The following is a 6,652-nucleotide window of genomic DNA, read 5'->3' as shown; positions in this document are numbered from 1 at the left end:
CTCCGCTGTGATGGATGGTTCCGTCGTTGGAGCAGCTCCGCTAAGGTGTACAGCGACGAGGCTGAAGCTTGACAAGACAGACAACGTTAATCTGAAGTGGGACCCTAATATCATCTGCAATAGATGATGTAAAATAAATCACAAAAAAAGTGTTAGATGTAAAACGCATCAGCCGTGCCACGGCCGCTCCAACAGATGATGTAAGTACTATTCACTCTGAACTTAACTGAAGAAAATGAACTTCACAGTCAAAACTGAATTTTACTGTCGAAACAGATTGAACTAGTAACAGAGCATTGCAATAGATGCTTAGGGCGTTCGAGCACTAGTAGCAGAGAAGCAGTGATCTAAATCAGCAGACGCTCGAGCAGGGAACGCACTAGCAGAGAGCAAGTCGTGCAATAGCACCGCGAGCGAGTGCTAAAGTAGCAACTCCTGTAGCTGTCGGAGGTCATGAAGCAGCAGCAGCGCAAGCGAGAGCAAGAGCAGAGCAGCAGCACGAACGAAAGTAGGAGCAGTGCAGCAGCGCGACCGACAGCAAGAACAGAGCCGCAACGCGAGCGAGAGCCGGAGAAGCTGCAGCTAGTGTCATTGTGGAAGTCGCCGCCGAGGAAGCAACAACATGGGGAGAGACGCCGTGGATGATGTGGCCGGCGATGGCGCCGCCGATGGAGACACGCCATGTCTGCTCGGTATCGAGCACCGGCAGCCCCGTGAGATCGAATAAAAGATAAAATGCAGCGGTGAGTGCAGAACCTCCTCGGTGGCGCCGAGTTGGCCTCAGCTTCATCGGAGGAATTGGTGAGGGTGTTGCGGTTCCGGTGGGGCAGGTCAAGACAGCGTGTGAGGATTGAGGTGGCGCGATAGACGAGGCGAACATCGGGGCAGCTCCTTGGAGGTGGAGGACGGGGCAGCTGATCCGGCGGGACGACGAGATCGACAACGGATCCTCATCCGGTGCGGTGGATGAGGGATGGCGAGCTGTTGCGGTGGACGATGTAGTCGGGGAAGAGTCTCCGGCTGGGCGGTGGTCGGGAGGCCGACGGAGGAGCGTGGGGTTTCGCGGGTTTTGGCGGCCACGGTGTACGAATGGGGGGCGAAGGGGGAGGGGGAGCCAAGCTTAGGGATGCGCTTGTCCGAAATGTAGGGTAAGTTATTAGCGTACCGCCACCGGTTTTGACACCGCGACGTGGAGCTTCATTTCCGACTGAGGGGTAGAAGGGGGATTTCGCGTGTCTGGGCTGCGGGAGCGATTTCGGATGAGGAGGGAGTTCTCGCGCGCGTCCAAATTTCGGGATAACAAGGCGCGGCGCGGGTTGAAGAAGCGGGAGTTTCAAAGCAGGTGAGAAAAAAGACACTCGAGCTTGAAAATTTCAGGATAACAAGGTGCGGATTCCTTGTTCGGCAGAACAAACTTAACATGTAAAAAACAATTCATACAAGACACAAGAGAGTCATGTCCCCTTTTACTATATTGCTATAGATGCCATTGAAAAAACTATAAGAAAAATGTAAAAAAAATCAGGAGAACAAGATTACCCTGCACAGTACCAAATCGATTCGCACTTCCCTCAACAACAACAACAACAACAAACAAATCAATTCCCACCAAAGAAAGAGTAATCTCCCTTTTTATATGATTACAGATGCCATGATCTCGAATTTCAATTTTTGAATCCACATTATGTTGAATTCGAATATATCGTTAGGTGACCTTGCGGTTTATGATTGATGTAGTCGTACATTTTGATCTTCCATCATATATGAACATTTTACTCCACCATGTGAACATATATATTGTCGTCTACCATATGGACTAAATTTGAATCAATTTTCCTTATTTGAATATGATTGTTGTCAAGTTATACAATAATTAAATATTATCTTGATAACAAAAAACATACATATAGCAGTAATCATATTTCACTATGAACTACATGTACCATACGCTCTCCAATTCAAATATTTGTATCCATTTTATGTTGAATTCAAATCATAGTACATTATTGGTCTAGGTAGCGAGATGTTTGGGATAATCTAAACCCTGTTTTCATACGTATAATTTTTGGCTGAATTGGGACAAGTTTTGGTATAAGCCTCTTGCAAAACCGGAGATTCTCTCAACAAGCCTCGTGGTTCCGAGAGGGAACGTGTCAACTTTGTGTGCGAAATGATATACACTGCCTCCCCCTGCTTTTATTTACAGAGGCAACATAGAACTATATGAGTGCCCTATTAGATTTTGGAATTATTTCGGGTTCATTTGGCCTTTTTATACATTAATTGAGTTTCTGGCTTTTAATGTGCATAATCTAAATATGAATTGCATGCACATGCTCCGGTGCACCAAAGTGGGTTGAAAAATCACATGTGTGTCCTTGGTTGAATTTCTAGGTCCCATGGAAGAAATGAGAATGAAATTAAAACATCTGGGTGTCATGACTCGGCCGAGAACATCGAGAAGCCTTGATTTTTAATTCATGTAAATCCAAAACTCGCCTGGAAATCATGAAACTTGGCATGGTGTCATGTCATGGCACTAACATGTTGTGGTAAAAAATTGGGCCGATTTGGAAGCTTGTGGTTCTAAGAGGGAACGTGCCACCTTTGAGTGTGAAATGATATACGCTGCCCCCTTGATTTTCTTAACAAAGGCAACATAGAACTACATTAGTGCCCTGTTAAATTTTGGAATTACTCCGGGTTTGTTTGTCGTTTTTATACATTAATTGAGTTTCTGGTCATTTAATGTGCATAAGTCAAATTTGAACTACAAGCACATGCTCTCGTGCACCAAAGTTGGTTGAAAAATCACATTTGTGTCCTCGGGTGAATTTCTAGGTCCCATGCAAGAAAGGAGAATAAAATTAAAACATCCGGGCATCGTGGCTCGGCCGAGAACATTAAGAAACTTGGTTTTAAAATTCTTATAAATCCAAAACACGTCTGAAAATCATGAAACTTGGCATGGATCTCATGTCATGGTACTACCATGTTGTGGTAAAAAAATTGGCCGAATAGGAACAGATTTTGGTATAAGCTTTTGCAAACCGAAGCTTCTCTCAAGAAGGCTCGTGGTTCTGAGAGGGAACGTGCCACCTTTGAGTGCGAAACGATATATGTTGTCCCCCTTGAGTTTATTTATACAAAGGCAACATAGAACTACATGAGTGCCCTGTTAAATTTTGGAATTATTCCGGCTTCGTTTGGTCTTATTTACGCATTAATTGAGTTTTTGGTCATTTAATGTGCATAATTCAAATTTGAACTACAAGCACATGCTCCCGTGCACCAAAGTTGGTTGAAAAATCACATTTGTGTCCTCGGGTGAATTTATACTCCCTCCTTCCATCTATATAGGTCGTAATGCGTTTTTCGGGGCTAACTTTGACCAAACGTTAGAGTAATAATATATGACATGCAACTTACACAAAGCATACCTTCAATTTTGTATGTCAAAGGAGCTTCCAATAATATAATTTTCATAGTATACATCTCATGTGCTATTAATCTTGTCAATAGTCAAAGGCTGTCTTGAAAAACACATTAGGCCCTATATAGATGGAAGGAGGGAGTAGGTCCCATGCAAAAAATGAGAATAAAATTCAAACATCTGGGCATCGTGGCTCGGTCGAGAACATTAAGAAACTTGGTTTTAAAATCATGAAACTTGGCATGGTGTCATGTCATGGTAGTACCATGCCGTGGTAAAAATAATTGGCCGAATAGGAACAAATTTTGGTATAAGCTTCTTGCAAATCGGAGCTTCTCTCAAGAAGGCGCGTGGTTCTGGGAGGGAACGTGTCACCTTTGTGTGCATAATTCAAATTTTAAATACAAGCACATGTTCTAGTGCACCAAAGTTGGTTGAAAATTCACATGTGTGTCCTCGGGTAAATTTCTAGGTTCCATGCAAGAAATGGGAATGAAATTCAAAATTCTAGGCGTCGTGGCTGGGTTGGAAACATTGAGAAACTTAGTTTTTTAATTCCTGTAAATCCAAAACACACATGAAAATAATGAAACTTGACTTGGTGCCATGACATGGCACCAACATGCTGTGGTAAATTTACAGTCCGATTTGCGAAGGCGCGCACATTAACAATCAACAAAGTCATTTTGGAACAAGAGCTATCACGTTACAATCGGAAACACAAGTATTATTGAAACTGTGGGCGTTCTACTTACTAGTACCATTTACGTGCCGCCACGCGTCCCCATTTTTTATTAGCTAGGAGGCGTCATGCAGGGTAGCTATTTGAGTATGAGAGGCGTGCGATCAGACCCCTGCACATGCTTATCAGGAGGAGAGCCCTTTGACCTCCATCTGCCGTCCACCTCTCTCCCAAGGTCTCCATTAATGGCGCCCGAGCCTCTGTTTAATGGCGTGGCTATGTCTCACTCGACTGAGATTTAAGAGAGAGAAAAGAAAATATGAAAGCACGGATCTTGATGTAAGATCCGATGGACCTATATAGCATCTACTGCGACTTATAGCAAGACTGATGAATATATAACGATGATTAAATTTTTTTTGATCAAAGAAGGGCTTGCCCCTTCCGACTTTCATTACTGCAAACCACCACAATTCACAAGAAGTTCAGCACAACTCCAGCCTAACACAAAGGACTAAAAGCTACCAGATTGAAATCGCAACATCCCAAGAGGCCAACAAAGGCCAAACATCCGTGCTAGAACCCAACATTTCACAACCGACGACACAATCCACATCCTAAACCGATTATTACATCAAAAGAAACCAGGAAACTAGTCTCTGCGGCAAGCGGCAATGAGCTCTTTCGTGTCCTCAAGACGCTGCTTGAGAACATCCACGGATTCCTCCACCAGCCTTTGGCGCTCGTTCCGGAGCATGTCATTCTCGTCCATAAGTTTCTTCAACAAGGCACTAGTCTCCTCCTGCTTTTCTGCACTTCGGACGATCTTCTCCCTCAGCAGGTCGTGCTCGGCCCGAAGCCTCTCATTGCCCTCCCTTAGTTGTCGGATGACGCCGGTAGCCTGTTCAAACGAGGCTATCATGTCATCCTGCAACCTCGCCGAGCCAGAGATCTGATCCATCTGGCTATGGACGATTGCATGCATGCGCCTGTAACAGTCGTCGCCTGCCCGCGAGAAATTTTCCCAGACCATCGCGGCGCGGCGGGAAATCTCTGCTGCATTCGTGGCGCGGTGGGACATCTCTGCTGCTTCCGCGGCACGGCCGGACCAGTCTGCTGCATCGACGGTGCGGCGGGACCTCCGTGCTGCTTCAGCGGCACGGCGGGACCTCTGTGCTGCTACTTCCGTGCGGCAGGACATGTCGGCTTCTCTCGCAGCGAGGCGGGACATCTCTCGTGCTTCCGCATCCATGCTCGCCTCTCCCTGGTGGCAATCTCTCGACCCAGAACTCACGCTGGCCATGGCAGACGCAAGGGAAGGATGCTGAATGACTTGTTTGTTTTTGTGGATGAGGAGTTGAGGAGGAATGTGCAGTCATCTTCGCATACTAGTATTTCTAACCGAGTACTAATACGCTCCTATGTGGGAAACCATTTAGGTTGTGAGCGGTGTGAACAGGTTTGCAATTCAATATACTTCCTCTGTCTAGGTGTGTAAGTTATCTTACGTTGTGCATCGCGACCAAGACAGAGAGGAAAACGAGAAAACTTAATGTCTTTTTGCTAATTAATAGCATTGCATGCAATGAACTAACCACTGCATGTTATGTTTGGTAGTCTCAAGTCATTGAAAGCATGCACAGCCCACATATCTTATTGGTTGATATGCCACAAAACAAAAAACGAGAAGGGAGTTAATGTACGGTGCCTAAGTGTTTTGGGATTATTTGGTTTTCGTAAGGTGACTTACACACCTAGACGGAGGGAGTAGCGTGGAGTAATTTCGAATGTGACGAGACGCAAGCTCAAAATTTATTGACGGTTCTAGTTTCGAAGTGTGGCACTATTCCCAGATGGAGTACTTCTTTTTCTACTCCCTCCTTTCCGGTTTTATAGGGCTTATCTCAAAATTTTAGTTTTTCCATTTTATAAGGCTCAATTTGGTTGTTCCCCAACACATGTTCAGATTCCAAGGTGCATTAAATCATTGCATGCAAGTATTAAGAGAAAATTGACCAATGCATGTACTTTATGCATGCATGCATTGTAATTAATGCATTAAACCTATCTCAGGACTTCTGCACGCACCATCGTGCCACCCACAAAAACTTGTACTCTGAGTTTAGTAGTACGTTATACAGGAAGAGAAGAGGTGCATGCACACACTCGTCCTCTCACACATGCGTCTGTTTTTTTCTCGAAAAGGAGGATGATGACACCCAGCCTCTGCATCTGGGAGTCACACACACAAATTATTGAAATATATCGAGTGAAGTGCTTTGATGTGTCGCGTCAACTCGTACATCAAGGAGAAGTTTGATTATCCTCTCCCTCGCGGACTTAACTGCACCCGCCTTTGGCTGTATGACAGGTTGGCCACACACCTGTAGGGCCCACCTGTCATACATGCAAAGGCAGGAGCGTCCCTCCCCCGCCCATGAGCGTGGTGGCTTGCAAGACTAGGAGAAGCTTTCGCTACATGCTCTCCCTCCCGCACGCGGTGGACATGCAGCAGTTCAATCGGTGTCAGATGGCCA

This window comes from Triticum dicoccoides, chromosome 5A (genome assembly GCF_002162155.2).
Source record: "Triticum dicoccoides isolate Atlit2015 ecotype Zavitan chromosome 5A, WEW_v2.0, whole genome shotgun sequence".
Lineage (NCBI taxonomy): Eukaryota > Viridiplantae > Streptophyta > Magnoliopsida > Poales > Poaceae > Triticum > Triticum dicoccoides.
Note: the sequence above shows the minus strand (reverse complement) of the source record.